The sequence below is a fragment of the Stigmatopora nigra genome, chromosome 22 (assembly GCF_051989575.1).
Source record: "Stigmatopora nigra isolate UIUO_SnigA chromosome 22, RoL_Snig_1.1, whole genome shotgun sequence".
Lineage (NCBI taxonomy): Eukaryota > Metazoa > Chordata > Actinopteri > Syngnathiformes > Syngnathidae > Stigmatopora > Stigmatopora nigra.
The window spans coordinates 6,946,332-6,965,174 of record NC_135529.1 but is presented as its reverse complement, the minus strand read 5'-3'; the positions used below and the strand labels follow the sequence as shown (position 1 = coordinate 6,965,174).

At 38.7% G+C, this 18,843-nt stretch overlaps 1 long non-coding RNA gene across 2 annotated transcripts; it reads left to right on the top strand.

Annotated features, from left to right (window-relative positions):
* Window positions 1-370: 370 nt before the first annotated feature.
* On the top strand, window positions 371-18,843 carry LOC144215946 (uncharacterized). Of its 2 annotated transcripts, none has more exons than XR_013330529.1 (3): window positions 371-436; window positions 2,851-2,999; window positions 18,604-18,843. It is a non-coding gene; the product is annotated as an uncharacterized LOC144215946 (long non-coding RNA). The 2 variants fall into 2 exon arrangements; XR_013330530.1 differs by lacking the exon at window positions 18,604-18,843 and adding an exon at window positions 17,604-18,270.

The window sequence follows — 18,843 nt, the reverse complement described above, 5'->3', positions numbered from 1 at the left end:
AGTCCTAGTTACAGTAAACTGACCATCTAATGCAATTTTTGGTCTATCAAAGGCAGACTTGATTGATTGGTTCATTTATTTGATAAGATAGAGCGCATATTAATGAACATATATATGTAAATATGTAAGATTACTTTCTTCTACTTTGACTTCTCCTTGATTTTGTCACCAGTCCATCATGAGACAGATAGAGACTATTGTGTGACACTGTTTTATGTTGGCTCACATCCTGTTTTATTTTGATGGCTTCCTCTGTTTTTCGGTGTACACTTTGTCAACCGCGCCTCTATCCAATCACCTGAGTGTCCACACCTGTGAATCATTAACTCTTGTGCTTATAAACCCATCATGTTCCTTTCTTTGTGGCAGTGTGTCATCCTCGTTGGAGAAGTTGTAGGAAATTGCACAACCTCCAAGTTAAGTTATTTTTCTTTTGGTGAGTGGTGCATGCTGTCAAATGGGTAACTCAGGATCTGACCAAGCTTAGATGGCAATTACTTCAGATGTATGACAATGCAGTCATTTAGTTTTAAAATAAAAAATAGCCCCCTAATGAAAGAAAAAAGTATTGGTCCAGACTACCATTAATAGTTTGATACCACACAGACGTCTCTTGTAATTGATATCAAGAGCCAGAAAATGGGATCAGTGTAAGACTGGTATTGGAATTTCTGAAAATGCAATCGTGGCTATTTAGAGTAAATGCACACACAGTATGTATGGATAGCAACTATAATGACATTGTGTGACAATCTAGTTTTCCACATATAACCTCCAAGCTTTAAAGGTAATTTTAGAATACCCAGGCAGATCAATATTGAAACTATATAACCAGTTTTACCACCCAACTATTCTTTTGTGCCTTCATAAAAGCTATTAAGAGGATTTTTGGCTTTGGAACAGTAATCAATTAATAGAGCAGAAAGTCAGCAATCTGCTCTTTTTGTGGTTTACACTGTGTAACATATAATGCCATTAAGTGAACTGAGAAGGTCTTTGTCTGAATCTCATTTTACACCAACTCTTTGTTTTAGCTTTTTAATTCACTGCATTTTTATCAGGCACTGAAACCATTAACGACATCATGAAAATCTATGGATCTATCTACGTTCTAATCTAATTTTAAATCGTTTGAGGTTTTTCTCTGCATGATGGAATAAATCTATTTATATATATTGGAATTCTGTTAAATATGTAACCATTTGTTACCATTTATAGAGGTACAGACAGGAAGAATCATTAGTGTATTTCAGCTGTATGGCAGTAGAAAAAAAAGTTAGCAGCTTTCGCTTGAACTTTTGCAGGTGGTTTGCAACCTTCATGTGACTGCAAAGCAGGCCATCACATGCAACTTTTATCTCCTTGATCGTGTGCTCCATTCTATCTCAGAGCGAATCAAATCTTAAAGTTGTTGCTTTATGTTGAAAAGCCAACAATGACTCATGTCATGTGTATCTCATCTCGTCATCGCTGATCTCTGCTCATCTTTCAAAGCAGGTTTGATGCTCTTGTTGTGGGAAGAAAAAAAAGCTTCTGATGTATTCACCTTTTGGTGTTCGATCAGATCCAAACATGCTTTGTCTACACATTGGGCCGCCATCTGCTCCCAAATAATCTGTAACACTTCTGATACTTTTTTTTCCCTTTTCAACATTGCTGATTATATTTGGTCTGGTGATGGTGCATAACAGATTTGAAAAATCATTGTTATTGGTGTGGTTAAAGCGCCTTTTGAAGCAAAAGGAATGTTTTGGGGGCAGCATGGCCTGCTCGTGGTTAGCACATCCATTGGCTGTTCAGAATTCATGGCTTCAAATAGAGGCAGTGGCGGCCTTGCGATACAGAGTTTGTGCCATCTCCATCACTTTTGTGTCCCTAGTCGGCTAAGCAGTACAGTCGATGGATGGATGGAAATGCAGGTATTTAGTTGGTTTAGGTGTGGTGTGATTGAACAGGAATTGAAAAGGTAAAGATTGATGTCAGCTCAGTCCAACTTATTTAATCACCTGAAGTGCTGGGGACGACAGACTTTGATTAAGACCACCCTATCAATAAAGTCCTTGAACTTGCGTAAGTCAACGCCGGCCACTCACGGTATTACGGATCACTACAACACAATGCTTTTACTGTCTGACCACCACATGGGAGTGATGTTTCGACTGACAAATGAATGGCTTTTATGTCAGCTTTCACGTAAAAGTTCATATTTGAGAATACAAATGGGTACCAAAGTCTGTACTCTTTAAATTTGGGGTTATGTGAAGTGTGTTCTCTCTCACATTCAGCCACTGCTAATGCACGTTTCAAGAAACCAAATAAATTGCCTGTATTGATGCAGTATACCTTGCAGGCATGGCATCCTGATTGCCTACAAAAATGGTCACAAGTTGGACACAGTGCAAATCCGTTTTCTATATAGTGAAGCATCCAGTACATTTTCACAGATTTTCTTTTTTACTTGGGTTTTTTTTTGTTGGCAAATAATTTATCCTCCACAATGAATGCATAAACAAGCTTTGGGCTCCTAAGACAACACTGAACAAAGAACTATACCTGCCTTATCATAAAAAATGTGGATGATGGAACTATTTATTCACCTTCACTTTTATACACTGCTGCATATTGGTGGAATTCAACTAATAATACACTAGGTTCCCACTCTAGACATCTCAGGAATAGAAGAATAAATTATTTCCCAAATTTAACAGGCTTTTTGAAGTACTTTCTTTTCTGTATCAGTGTTACTAGTCTTACTATTTTAGTCGTTATGAGTAAATGTCTCTCAGCAGCCAATAGTTCACTTGTCAAGCACAGGTTGTGCACCTGATAAAGCTGTTTATATATTCCCAGACAGAATGGAACGGGCCTCACCCCCCTACCACAAGTCCCCACAGCTGTGATGACGGAAAAGGAAGGAGCCCTGAGCAGAGGAAGTTTGGGGACAAGAGCTGTCCCTTTGCCGACTGAAGGCCTGTTAAAACAGATACCCTGCCGTCTTGGTGAGCAAAGGAAAGCTGACACCACACACACTCTTTTGGGTAGTTCCTTCAATGTCGATATATGACCAATGTTTGTGTTTAGATTGAAAGAAAAATGCCACAACAAAATTCTAAGTAAATATAAAGAATTAGACGAATATAAGTAGATGTGCGACAGTGAAGCTAAAACTCACAAACTTAAAGGGCACATTTATTTTTGTTGGAATCATCTTTATTAGCAACGCAATACACTAGTAGACCAAAAACAACTTGCTACAGCCTAAGTACATTTAGGACATAAAACATAAGCCACAACACATTTTTGGCATTTTGGTTTTACATTTTCCTTTGAGCTCGTCTGAAAAAGTTTTGCATTAAACTAAGGAAAGAGTGTCTCAAAAAGTATTATACAATTCCATATTGAAACATATATATTTTTTAAAAGCAGCTGGGTTGTTGCCTTTCATTTACTTCTTCTCAATGTGCTTACTTTACAAGACAAAGTGCTTGTTTTTTTTTCAATTTATGTCACCATTCAGATGGAAATGAAAATTGTGGGCAATTATTTGCAACTTGCAAAGGCCTTTCTTAACCCAACTGTCGTTTTACGACATGAGCAGTCACAAAAAGATACGTTTGCTTTTAGTCACGGCGGGGTAACTGACTGCTGTTGATTATTGATGAATGTTTGGATGGCCTGAAACGTCTGTTTGATGGTACGCGTGTAGAACACACACGAAGGTCTTGAGCCCAAATTACTGGTGGCGCTTCATTAGCAGGGATTGTCAGTCATTTCTTGTTTAAGTAAGTGTTTTACATGCAACCTGTCAATAATGCAGCTATTGTTAGTCCAACAAATGGTGATCACTTACTGTTCTGGTTTTTAATGCTCAGGCATGTCACAGGGAAGTAGCCTATTTCTTTTGAACACAAACCGGCAATTTAGTAAAATAGCGTAGAACATAAGACTATGCGATGAATACATACACACAAATTGTCAGAATATAATTTTAACTAGGGGATTTTTGTCTTATTCACAACAAGTGTCTTTTTCCAATTCAACGCACGCCCGAAAAAAATCCTCCACTTGAGCAAACAAGCGTGTAAAACTTCATTTCCTCCAGATGCATAACAAGAGAGAAACATGGCCACTGCTGGCAGACAAAATGTCAAACAAACAGCTCAAAGAAAAATTCACACAGGCCGTCATTGCACCCACGCCCCCTTTGACATTATCCATAAAAAAATAACATTAATCCTGTCTAAATAATCCTAATCCTGTTCAAACAGAAAAAGTGGAACAAATCCTTGAATAAAGATACATCTGTCAGTAGCAAGTGGGGGTTGCTGCTAAGCGTACACAAATGGAGGCGGGCGCATGTCATTGGAACAACAGGGTGAACGACTCTCTCATGGCCCATATTCAGCCTAGCAGCCATGTGGCACAACAAAGCCGCTTCATCTTCCTCTCACTTTCTCGGCACAACATTGTTAACACCCAGGAAGCCTCTCTATTGACTTTGTGACCTTGCAGTCTGATGGTGGTCGTGCCGCCCTATTTGCATAACGCTCTGTGAGACTGTTGATCTGTCCATTACTTATGGATGTAGCTGCAGTAAAAGTCTTATTGCATAAACTACAAAAAACCATTATTTTCACTGTCTTATTGTTAACCCAAGGGTCTCCATTATTATTGTTTTTAATACATAGGGCTTGGTTAACATGTCCTTTGGTGAAAAATAACACTTTAATATTCGAGAGTTGCTGAGAAGTGCCCAACGATTCTTTGTGACAAGTCACATATAAAATATGAGGCGCTTATCTTCACTTTTGACACACCTGCCATTTTCCAAACACGGAATCTTGTGTCCGCACTTTAGTGCGACAATATCAGTGGAGGGAGGACTTAGAAATGTGCACTGGTAGCTTTTGTTTGCACATTGGAGCAAAGTTCTGATGCCATTTTAATTAACATTAGCAGAGTGCAATGTAATGTAATATATTTATATTTTACTAAATGTATAAATATGTACTTTAGCTCTTACCAGCAGCGTCTAACGACAGACAGACTTTTTTTTTGTCTTTGCTATTAGTAAACCCCTGTAAACCATTTGTCACCATTCATAGAATAAGTAGCATTTGCATATTTGTTTTATGTTAATTTCAAAAGACACTCATTGAATAACTCCAGATGGAAATACAGCGAAACATAAAAACTCCATCAAAGATTCCTGTCTAGCCTCAGTAGGACCGTCATTAATGGCTTATTTTCACCTTGAGGCTTTACAAACGCCACAAAGCACTTCCTGGCTGTTTGTGCAACTTCCCACATAACTCCATTTATGTTTTGGCATTGATTAATAAGTGATTGACTTCCTGAAGTGTGTGCTGGTGTGCTAATGCATTACGCACTGACATAGGCGGACTTAACAATAGCCCAAACATCGTTGATTTACTGTAGTTAAGACTAAAAGTTCACTTTCAACTCAAAATGCATGTTAATGAAATGCTTCAGTTCAGAGATATCTATATTTTGGGGGGGAAATTGATTTTTAGTGCTGGTATGAAAGGTGTTATTCTATTGGGATCGATCTGCACTGCAATTTTAACTCCATATTTTCCCAATATTTGAGAGCCACATCATTAACAGCGGAGTTCCTTCTCATTGAAAAATGATATGACGCGTGAACCACCAGAAAATCATGTACATTTTATTCTCAGGGCTAAATTATATGTGTTAAAATAGAACAAGTACATAAGAATGCGAGAAGTATGAAAATATTTGACATACGACAGGATAATAATGTGCCACAATGATGCCAACATAATTCCATTTTTTTTTCAATCGCCCCAACCTAACACATTTATATTCTGCTCAATCCTTGTGACATACGCGCCGCTGAGCCGATACAAACGTTACGTTCCCGCGGGTCAATAATTGGCGTAGGTTGCGTACGTTTGTTTGAACCAAACCAGCGCATTTAGCAGTCTTGTTGTCAGTGACGATTTGATGCCAGATGAGCGACCACGGCACAGATGGGACTCTGGGACGAGGCCTCTCTGGTTAGATTGTTGTCTCGGTTGTCTCCAATGACAAATGGCCGTCTTTGATTGAGATTAGTGAGGTGGGTCTTGGATGTGTTTAATGAACCAGAAAATGAAATGATTACTATTGGGCTTCTATTGACTGCACTGCTGGTGACACTCTCGCTTCATCCTGAAGGTTAATTGGACTTGAACCCAAAAAGTCAAGGGGTTAAGCAGGGTGAGTGTGACAGCAGGTCCTTCTGGGAACAGCCCTCTCAAATGGCTGCTAATCAGATTTGTCCAGGGGCTTTCCTTATGATAATGCTTTCTTGTGCTTCTCTGTTGCCGCTGAGCCACAGCGCAATATCGATTCACATATAATAACATTATCCTTGACAACTGTGGGAGGGCAATTATAGTCACGTCTTTGTAGTCAAGAAAATAAAGCTGCCCTGCTGATTCCGTGATATTTTTATCAGTGTTCAGTGGAGCGGTTATTAATGTCTGTGTAAGTATGCCACGTACTTTCTGGAATTGCCGCATGAAGACCATTGGTTGGACTTTTAGTGTTACGCCACTCCCATTAGAATTTTAATCAGTTTTCTTTTGCTTCAATCACGGAGGATATGTTAAATTAGTTTTATGCATCCATTTGGTTTTATAGTCCCTGGGGTCATACGGATGCGGCACTCTATCCCGCTTTATTTTGGGTGAGAGATGGGGTGGAGCCTGGACAGAATGTTCACCTGTGGATATATCTATCCATCAAAATGTGCCAAAAAAAGAAAATTGTAGTTGTAAAAAGGGATTTTTTTTTACTGAAAACAAATTTGTACTCCCTAATTTTGAATTGTGAAAGAAAGAGTTACACATTAATAAAATATTTTCCAAGTTTTATCCAGTTTTCTTAAAATCCTATGAAAGTTTTAAATATGTAGAGTAGTAATGAAAAAATACCATGGTCCATTCACCGATCAGGTAAATCTGCACATTGTATTTCACTCATGGAGTACCAGAGAAATAAATCCAAATTCTGCAAGTACGTTAAAATGGCATTGCCACCTCAGTAATGAACTATAGATTGAATAATGCTGCCCAGAAGGGAGGACAAAAATCTGATTTATCTCGTAAGATTGAGAAGTGAACATTATGTATTTATTTGGGAGTCTGCAAGGTACTTCAGGGGCTTATGTTCTCTCAATCCCTTTCCCAATGTGCATCATATGAAGCAATCCATTAGTCTTAGCTTTTCTAGTCTGAGATTTTAAGTGTACACAAGTCCATTAAGACCATTATTTTAGCCCCTCTCGGAAATTATTTGCCCTCAATTGAATGCTCCCAAATGTAATGGAATGCCTATTTTTAGCCTTTTCTTTCTACATATTAACCACCTACATTTTTTAACTGGTTAAACTAGGAACCTGAGTCATTGTGGGAGGGAAAAGCCTTATAATACTTACTATTAACCAGGTTCAGTTCACGATCCTGAAAACTTCCATGTAAGACTCATTTTTTTAACCCTACAGTTGAAGTGTCTTTGCATTACCAATAAACTTTTTTTTATTTATTCATTTATTTTTACTTTTTGCTTTATAGAAATCCATGGAATATTGGAATGGATTTCATTTCATTTTTACCTGGCATTTTTGTTTTGATTTTGTCAAACAGTTACAAGAATGGTCGTTTGTCTGCCTGGGATAAGCTCCAGCACCCCCACGAGGCTTGTGAGAATAGGTTGTATGGGAACATATAATGAATGAATCGAAATATAACTCTTGTTGATACAATTGAGAGATGAGTTGCAGCTAAATTGTTTTGTTTGTTTGTGAGCACTTGCAGTTCAATCGCCGCTTTTCATATGAATCAATAACAATAGAAAGATATTCCCCCCGACTCGTCTCCACAGCGCTGGTGTCTTGTTACCTCGGTCTAAATCTGGAAGGTGGTGGCCGTGATAAGATCGAAGGCCCACTTGTTTAGACTCTCGACAGGGTCTTCCTGCGAGCACATTATGGCAATGAGTTTGAGGCTTAAAGGGCGGATGTGACAGCCCGGTGACACAGGCGTAAGCCCCAGTCATTCCATCAAGCCTGAAATTAATTAAACAAAGCTCGGCCCCAATCAGGAGAGTGCCTGACAATTCTGAATATATGTGGGCTCCCGGCTATTGTATTTATTATTATTAATCATTTTTTTTATGTTGTTGTTGCTCATCGGCACAGTGTTCAAAAAGCAATCACAATAAAAAGTATATCTGGTCTTTATGCTTAATGCTTCACAAAAGCTTTTTAAATTCATTAATTCCTGCATGTGATGAAATATCAAATATGTCATTTTCCAATTATATAGCATGTTTGTTTGCATTTATTTGGGGGTTGTCCGTTTATTTTATATGATGTGGCATTAGTCAATGTGGAAATGACATTTAAAGTTAATCTTTGTAATGCCAAGTTCAATTTTTGAGTGTTAGAGACAATATTCTGTTCCGCAGCTTTTCCTCAGCACTATGAATAAATCAATGAGCTGATTGGCTACTAATGGCAAACCTGGTATACATAGTTATTAATATAAGCCATTACAAAGTGTGGCGCTGCAATCGAAGAGCGGAAGGGGCTCAAGCTGGATTGCTTGAGAAAGATTGGAGCTTTGTTGCCTCCACAGGATTTGTTTCACTTTTTTGTGCAAGCATCCTAAGGGGTTGCCAGAAAAAAAGCTCCACCGTCTTGACATTGTGAGCCTATTGTCTGGAATTGACTGGCTGCAGTCCCTTTTCACAAGTTCTCTCTCCTTTTATACTCCATTGTTGTATGAGAAGCCTGCAGAAAGTAACACATCCGTGCGGACAACATGGACACTTGTAAGTTCTAGATCTAGTCCATTGAGCCTATTCACAAACAAATACAGTTTGGTAGAACATTTTGCTCGGAGCGGCTTATCAGGTTATCGATCGACAATTACCGTAATTGCACACAGACTAATATGATGGATAAGTAAGACAGGTGATGGCTGAACCATTATATTATTGTTGTTATTTGTGTATTATGCACATTTATCTGATTTAGAACATCAATTTTGCTCATGCTGTCTTCACCGTTTTAGTTTCGTTTGTCGGGATCGACTTCTTTATTATCGTACGCACCTTGTCTTGTGGTTATGTTGCAAAAAAACAAAACTCGCAGCTTCTAGAATTTTACAATTCTATAAATGTTTAGATCCATGATTACTTCTCCAGCCGAATAAAAGTGCTTAGAATGAAAGCAAGAAATCATTGACTGGGTGTTCTTTTGTCTGGCTCACCTTCACCCTACCCCTTGCCTCTGCACAGAAAGAATGGCGCTGACATTTCAGCCGGGAACAGAGAATAGAGGCAGTTTGTAATGTGTGCAGTCTTGCCTTTTCTTTCTCCCGTTGTAGTAGCACTTAAGTGTCGTGTTAAGCCCAAGGATGAGGGAGACTCAATGGCCTAGCCTCGCTCTCGGTGTGTGTTTACTGTATTCTGCCCGAGCTAAAGTGCCAGCAGAGGCATATCCCTGATCGCCAACAAAAAGTCCAACAGATTAGGGACTCAAATTTCCTCTTTTACCCAAAGTTGGCTTTTATTTTCTATGCCGGAACTTGGAACTCAAGTTTCTCTCCTTTCTGTTGCTAATGAGCTCCCTTGCAAGATTGCAAGCCCATAACAGTGGCGCTCAAAAAAGTTTTCTTTCCACGAGGAAAGGTGCCTTACAGTGAGTGTGAGCATCTAATTGAATGAACTCTCTAGTCAAATGACCAATGCAAAGTATAATCCTTTTCAAACTAATTATGACAACCGGTGTTCCATCATTTTTTGAACACGTAAATACTCCATTAAAGCTCCGCGCCTCATCTAGTGTTTATTTTGGACTGTCTTCGCCCAACCACTCCCCTTTTACGCCTTCGCATCGGGCAGCCCAAAGATCTGCCAGAGCCCCTCGAAGCTCCACCCCTGCTCTCACCTGCTAATAATTACCTTCCAATTTCAATGCCAGAAAAGACAAATCTAACTCCAAACTAATCCCAAGCGGCTTGCAAAGACAGGTCAAATTCAAATGTCAACAATTAAAAACATGCCAGTTTCCACGCAAATTGTGTTCTAGTTTCTCTTCCTGTGTCACCATTCCAGGAAGTGATCTTGTAAATTCCAGCCAAGAAACCAAAAATACTTCAGGAATCTAAAGCTGTTACACAATGCAAATATAGCATCTAATCAGGTTGACAAATGAACGTCTATTAGCTGTCAAGTGGCCCTTAATGATGTGCTGAAAAACACGTGAAGCAAATCTATGGAACTCACAGATGACAATTTCAAAACTGACCAAAGTTTGAACAAAGGCTTGATTAGAAAAAATGTCCAACGTCAACACTGGAAGAAAACGTTGAAAGGAGGAAGTGGATTTGAATAGGCTGGCTACCAAGATTAGAGTCGCCCAGGGCCAAGTAGGGCCTGAGTAGATGAAATTCTCATGTCATGTAGAAAAGGGAAAGCTATTGACCATTTTGAAAAATAGCATGTCTTTGAGTGTTTTTAAACTTTACATAGCTCAAAGTGAGACCGAGTCAAACTACTTTTAAGCAACTTCTCACATTCTCAGATGCTTTTTGCTCCCCCAAGACACCCAACAAAAAAGGTGTGTGTGATTTAAGGGGCAGAAGAACATATATGAAAGGAAGGGTCGCATTTGTGTGACTATACCTTCTCCTTTTTACGAGTGCACGGAACCGCGGAGAGATACACAATGAAGGCTGCATGGTAGCATATCTCCCTCTTCTGATTGCAGCTTTCTAACAAGCCTGGGCGCTTGGTGAATCTTTTCAGACAAATGGTTGGAGTCATCTGTGCATGCTTTTTCTCTGATGCAGCTGAAATGTCCCTCTAGATGGAGTTGGCATGGCAACCTCTAACTGCTGTTCAGCAGAACAGAGGTTTAAAAGGTTTTAGGGTTGTCGTTGAAAATCCATTTGGGCCTCTAGCACTATGCTCAGCAATCCACTCCTCCGCCTTGAGGTGAGCAATAAATACTCCCTGCCCGCTGGAAAAAAAAAACTCCATTGATTTTCTTTATGAATTGATTGCACTCACGGCAGCAACAGTATCTGCTCTATTTTTTTTCTTCCTCTTTGTTGTGAAGGCCTTTTAGTGGCAATGGCATCGTATCTTGAAAAGTTGATGGAAAAGTTGTTGTCATATGCTGTACTTGGACAGGCTTCGCTGTTGAATCTCTTCTTGATAAAGGCCCCAAAAATAAAATGGCGTAAATTACGTGGGAGAAGTAATGGTGGAGAGTGGTTGGAGGGGGGTGGGGCGTGGGGGGTGGGGGAGAAGAAGGGATGGAGGGCTTAGGTGTATCTGTACAGGCGGATTCCTACTACGACACTTAACGACCCTTGTCCTTAGGCTGAGATGAGACACTCTAGCCGCAGAATTATCTGAAGGGTGCAGTGTTTGAGAAAATTATCTCATCCTCAGGGACAAAATTACAGGGAACTTATCATTACAATTAGCATACTTATGCCCTTCGGCACATTTGGAGTAGGCAAGCCAAATAAGCCGCCCCGATAGGGCTCTCTTTCTATCTCTCTCGCTCTCTTCCAGTCAGCCGGTTTGAACACTACGTTGCTTTGTTCAAGTCCTGCAACACTGCACGGGTGCAGGATTGTGGCGTGATGAGTTTTTATAGGTAGGGAGGTGCATGTCCATTCAGTCATTTGTGATTGAGCAGTATCATTGTGTAATTGATCCAGAATAGTGTGAGCCAGTGAGTAAAATGCAGAGTTTTGGTGACCTACTAATGAAGACTCCAGAACTTTAGGTGCAAATATATATATATATATATATATATTTTTTAAGATTATTTTCTTCATTATCAGGCATCTAAGAAATTTCCATTTGCATGCTTAAATATTTTGGGTAACCATTTTCATACATTTAAACTTTTAAAGGCAACTCATAGACATGGTCCAACAATCAATCATCATAAATTAACGCTGATTCTCATGAACTAATGTAAATTGAGTAAAATAATATCTCTGATTAGTTGTTTTATTTTCTGGCTAAAGTTGTTGTCAGTCCATTTTTTTTAAAATGACTTCTACGGTTTTAGTGACAATTCATTCAAAGCGCCTCCAACTAGAGATGTAATTTGCATTCCGTTTTTTGAAAATTTCCAGAGCATTTGCAAGCCAGTTACTATAGCAACTCAAGCTGAGGCTGTTTATTAAGGCAGGCTAGTGTTTAATTGATCCACTAATGCATTTAACTGTGCACCCACCACAAAGTTGCCTTTGTTTCCAGGTCGCATTTTAGGGATAGGCATTTACATAAAAGCATCCCAGATTGCTTGAACCAGTCATTATCAGCAGATTTTACATGTCGCCCTTTGGAAATATGCTGGTACAAACATTGATGATAATGACAACAACATTGCCTCATCTGGGAATTACTGAAATAATTATTTGGCTAGTATAAAACATGAGAGCATGAGGCAAGTGTTTTGACCAAACTGTAAACAGTGTAGACTATTAAATTGGGGTTATTCTTTTGTTCTTTTTTTTCTCAAATCATTGGAGCAAAATTCAGGAGACAAAAATGCCATAATAACCAAATCATTTGCATGTATTGTACACCCTGAGAGTTTCTTTTCTTAAGGATTAGAACAAATACTACCTTTTAAGTATTCGGTCTTAAAGAGAATATTTCAAAATTAATTGTTTTATTGCGATATTTGTTGTTGAATTATGTGGTTTCACTAACTCAAATGGTCATCATTTGAAAATGTTATTAACCAATTGGAAAAAACCAATGCAAAAGGCAAAATGAGTGTGACCAAAGACAGATTTCGAAAATAGTGTGAAAAAGAGAAAAATGCATAAAAAAAGACTCATCTTATGACATAAGAAAAACTTGCAAAGGTGCCTTGTCTTTGCAAAGGCCATAAAATGCCTCACTCCATTTTTTTCCCATGAAATTTATGGTCAAATATCTTCCATATTTCAACTCTGACAATAGGAATTTAGGTTCAGGATGTTTCCAAAACAAAAAGGTTTGAGGCAGGTGCACAAGGAACAAGCAGGGTAACAATTAAATACAGGATGTGGCCTGGGTAAATATTAGCCAAAATAAAGTCTAATTATCTAAATGGCTTGATGCAGCAAGCTCAATGATAAGCATTGACGATCGGGACAGAGCGGCGGACTCCAAAACCGGCTTAAGTGCTAATTGGTTGCAAGAGATGCAGCTGCAGACCGACTCCAACATGTCCAAACATGCAATTACTCACATATATACATACGGAATCACATGTTACGTGTTTTAATTTGTTTTTGTAGATTAATTTTTGTAGTGTGTCGCGTTCAAGCCAGTTTTCCTCTGCTTGCACCTCTCCTTCTTTGCCCATCAACTTTTTACAATTATTTATCTGTTTGTAAACTAACCGTCAAACATAGCATTTTCATGGTCAATACAATTGTCTGGCATCAAGGTCATTAAATGTCAAATTTTCAGTACTTCAGTCCATGCAATTCAACTCAGTAGACAAAGCTCAGTTGTAGAAGTACCGATACAGAATGACTGATGAAAAAGTAGCTGTGCCAGCTGTGGGATTTTTGTTAAAATCAGCTGTCAAATCTGGTGCGGTTCGGGAAAGCACCGAGCGTTAACAAATATTTTCTAGATACACCCAAATTGCCCATAAGAGTGCAGAAAACGGTCTACTAGTAAAGTATGAATTAAAATACTGCAGACATTTTTCCTTTTGCTGTTGGATTCAGAGTTAAAAGCCGTCTGTCAATGATGTGACCAATTCCGTCCAACCATTACTGTAATTTGGAGAAAATTGATGGCGGCGTTGAGCAGAAAATGCAGGAAACTGCGAAGGAGAAGAATTCAAATTAAAGGGGAGGGGAGAGCAGACAGAGAGATATGCAATGCTTTTAGGACTCCTCATCAGATTTCAGTGTATACAGTAATACATAAATTACCCCAGTCAGAAATGCTCAAATATATAATTTGGAGACAAACATGACATCTTGGGCTTCCTAATAAGTGATGAATGTCATGTGGAGGCTGCAATTATTTCATCTCATTCACTCGTGCAAGTAATGTGTAATAGTAACTGCAGTAGTTGCACTACAGTGAAATGTGTCCTCCGAAGATGCTTCCTGAGGATTGCCTTGTAATAACATAACTGGGAATCACGGGCCTTCACGCGTGTTTTGTATTTGGAATCACTACCATTTTCGCCAAGACATATCCAAGTATTTTACGGATAAGCCGGACTTGATTTTAATTCAGTGCATGAGCGACAAACGTCAATGTTTTGACCTGAAGCTGTTCTCATGCATGCATGCGAGTGAGTGTCTGGCATTTTTGATTTGAGTTGGCCATCACATCACATCCCAGACAGATTGTTGACTTCTAATCTGTGATATCCAGTTCGACTAGACTTGCTTCAATGGGAGTGATTTCAGGAGACAGCTCATCACAAAATGTGATTGACTGTATTGTTCAGTGGAGAGAGGTCAGAGCTCAGGTTCAAAGACAAATCAATCAATCATAAAAAAACTGCACTTTTTATATATACGTACACATTGAACATAGGCTCCAGCACCCCTGTGATCTTTGAGGATGAGCAGAATGGAAAGTGGCTTTATATAGTCTTATTTATTTCTCCATCCAGGCTCATGTATAAATATGTATATTTTGTATTAAACATAATGCATTAATTCACTAGAGTCGTAATTGTGACACAAAATAATAATAATAATAACTCTGCCACTTGATAGCAACGCATCTTTTTAACCATAGCATGTACATCCAGCCTCTCAAAATCCCACTGAACATCTTTATGTGCCATTTTCTTGGCATTTAGAAAAAGAATGACTGCCCGACAGCATCTTGTAGAATTTGTCCTTTTGACGTTTATGCATTAGTAAGAAAAAAAATGCAAAGAATCCACCTTTGTGTTTTCTACTCAATAATTTTCTCTCTTCTTTTTCTAATAAGCACTGGTGTCACTCTTTCTGCTTCTGGGGAAAAGAACAGTGAGGGAGATGTGACATTTAAGTCTTAGCGCTTTGATTTGTGCATCCACCAAATTAGCATGCAGAAAAAAAGCCATCTGTATGTATACTGTAGGTTACTCCTGAAAGAGGTTGAAAGCACTGCTTTGTGTTAGGGCAAGAGGTTATTTGGAGACTCCAGCCAGACCTCTTCTTGCAGACACTTACCTACCTACCTTTTTTTCGTATTGCAAATTGGAGCACTCAATAATAAGGCATCTATCTTTCTTTTAATCTTCCTGAAAGGATGGCACTGCTTTTTGTCCATGTTTGCGCTAGTTTCCAAAAAAAAAAAGACTTCTCCATGACGCGGACTCTTTATCGTTAATGAATGGTGCGCATCTCCACCATTTCTCAAGTAGAAATGAGCATCCTAAAAGATTTCTAAAATTGTTTGCATTCTTGCGAGAATAGGTTTCAAGATTTCATGAAGGATTCTCTTTCAAATTGAGATAATGTTTTCATTCACAAAAGATCACTTTTCCCTGAAATCATTCCAGTTATTTGATTTTAACTCAATGTGTTGCTACCACTTACTCACTATTTTTTGCGCCTCACATATTCAACAAGTTCTCCAAAAACCAGGAATAATGTTTTGAAAATTGATGTTTTCTTTCTTTTTAAAGCTTTTACTGGATTTTCTTTATCCTTCTTCTTTATGTCAATATTAAAACAGCCTACAATTGAAAAAGTAAGATGAAACTGTCTGGCAAAACCAATACAAATGGAAAAAGTTATTCCACGTGCTTTATTTCAATTCAATATTGACATATTTTTAAAAGAAGAATCTACCAGTTGTACAGATTTGCCCCCTTATTATAACAATTGGCTTAGAATGAAATGGAATATACTGCATAATTCAATTCAATTCTTTTTACAAACAAACCCAGCGCCGCAATGGTGATGTAATGGGATTTCTGACAACTTGATTTTCTTTGTCTCGATCGCTTTGGTAACGATCCCAATGGTGGACGAAAGAGGGCAAAAAACACGGCGGCACACTGAGCGCTAAGATGAAATACAGTCTGAAATGTGCGGAAAAGCATTTATGGCTAATCACGTGGAAAATTAACTGCTGTGATACAGAATCAATAAATGTGTTTTAAGCCCCACACCTTATCTCCTGACTTGAACATTAACCTTCCATTAACCATTACGCAAGAGTTTTATTGCACGTCAGTCAATTATGTTAATTTGGAAAAGGTCTTTTTTTCCCCCCATCAGACACTGTATTCATATTATGGTAATGTCCCAATCTTTGGGAAGGGCTATCGGAAAGGATAAAAGCTCTTCCGGGATGAAACATGGCATACTGGGATGAGTTATGACTCCAAACGCGTTTCTTTGCAATAATCTGATGGCCAGGTCATTCCATTTTAGGCTGGTGATACCAAAGTGATGGTAATGCCCTCTGTCTCGCCTTAACCTCCCACCGTCATTTGGTCTTGCGGAGGAGAACAAATCGTGCACCTAATTGAACATTACTAGCATGATGATTTCTGGCAATGTTGCCGAGGATTCTCCCAGGTCAACATTTATGTCACTTAAAGGGGAAAAATGGTACTAATCCTGCACTTTGATCTCAGTTAAATGATAATAGAGGCCAAGAATCGCTCTTTCGGGAAAGGAACACCGAGAGAGTAGTAACTTAGACCTACTGGATCATGTCCATAATTAAAGCTGCCTGTGTCTACAAAGCAGAGCGTGGAGCCGATATTGAATCGTTGACGTTTTTATCGAAATGGACAGAACCGGTGACTTAGTTGGTAATAACTGACGCAATTGCATATTGGAAAAATTGTGGCTTTTGATTGGGAAATGTTATAACAGAATGCCAGACAGACTTAATTCAGTTTTTTTTTTTAATTTCAGGGCATCTCTATATAATATATATGTATAAACTAAATAAATTGCATGTTTTAATTGTGGAGATGCTTTACAAGTGCACACACATTTTTCTTGCCGTCCAAAATAGGTTCCAAAAACATTGAAAATTCCAAACTTCAAATCATTTCTTCATTTTTCCAAAAGGTATAACATTATCTGTCGAAAAACACAACCGATTTCCAGGAGCTGGAGTACATAGTAAGGTTTATTTGGCTTGGTTTCATTCCGTTTAATAAAACGTCGTTCCTATCTGCGGCATTATTCAAATAGGGATGACCTTTTATCTTCTTATCTTGTCAGTAGATTTGGAAGGGAGAGAAGAAGGGAAAAAAGCCGCGTGATTTTAGCACAATTTTCTGGCATCCAGAAAAATGTTAACATGCAATTATGGTGTCAGACAGCAGGAAGATAAGGGTTTGGCTCACCAAGAGCTCCGTGACAGGTGCATTGTGGGAAAATTGATTCTTACGTAGGGGGTAAGTGAATTGTCATTACCCGTCTGTTTCTTGTGACACATGGCTGGGTGCCTTACGATTTGTTACAACAATTTTGAATTGGCCTGCCACCTTTTCCACCGACTTGTGTCCAACTCTCCAGAATAGAAGGGAAAGAGTGAAAGCCTTCTCTTCATAGGTCAAGAGCTCAGCTTCTGGGGGTCATGCATCAGCCGTGACGGAGGGGGGACAGCTGAGCAGAAAAATGCAACTATGATAAATGTTTGCCTTTACCCCCCGCCTTGCTTATTCATACATCACAAGTTAGACAGACGGCCAGGAAGCAAAACTCAAAGGAGAAAGAAAAAAAAACAGGGAAAGTGCTATGTTTGGGAGGCTTGTCATTGTGAAAACCATCACAAGGTAAAAGAAAATCAATATGATATCTGTTGCCTCCATTAGCTTGATTAAAAAGAGCAATGGAGGAAGGGTGCCGGCCGATTCTGCGGGCTAAACAACTTTGTTCAATGAATTACAACAGGGAGCTTTTGGGACGTTCAAAGGAGAAGACTAAAAAAGACGCTATTTGATCTTACCAGACATCTTGGTGGGCATTTCATAGAGTTCTCGCACGGATAAGCATTTTCTGGACTTAGATTGGATTGTTAAATCGTAATCCTTCAATAATTGCCACTGCCCATATGTCTACCAAGTGTACAGAAAAAAAATTGTGTTGGTCATATATACAGTTTGTATATTTTGCAGACAGACATCTTAAAACATGGCTTAACGTCTCAAGGTGTGTCATTTTTGTTTCATTATGGATACCAGCAAAATTGAGAGAAAATGAATAAGCTGTTCTAAAAGTTGTGTGCACCAAAGCAATTCATGGGACAAAAAAAGTGTGTATTGATTAAATTGTTTAGTAAATCTACCATTATTTCTCTGTGAGTTTGTAGCATTCCAATTAGTGGTGCATCAGCTGTCTTTGTTCCTCTCATCTATCTTTTTTTTATTTTTTATGGGGGCTTGGGATTGTTCTAAAAGGTTCCCAAGTGCAGTTTTAAACAGGCACAGACAAACCACTCCTTTTACCCATACTTTAGCAGTCAACACTGTTATGAAGAGGGGTTGAAGCACAGAAAAGAACATGAATATACCAGGTGGCACTACACTTGAAAACCTCATTATGTTTTCAGGGACACAAAGAAGGACAATGTGAAGACAGGATGGCAAAGAAAATCGTATTCCACACTTCTTTTCACCTCGAGAGGACTTTTTTTTAACTGTAGCCAAAAAGACAAGAACAACAAGACATTTGGTCTGTCACGTCAAACTTGAGTCATCCTTCTGTTATATTCATTCATTGTCTCCAATAGCATTCACAGTTTATATTCTAGTCTATATTTCGATATTTGAATTCTGAGAGCATGCAGCGG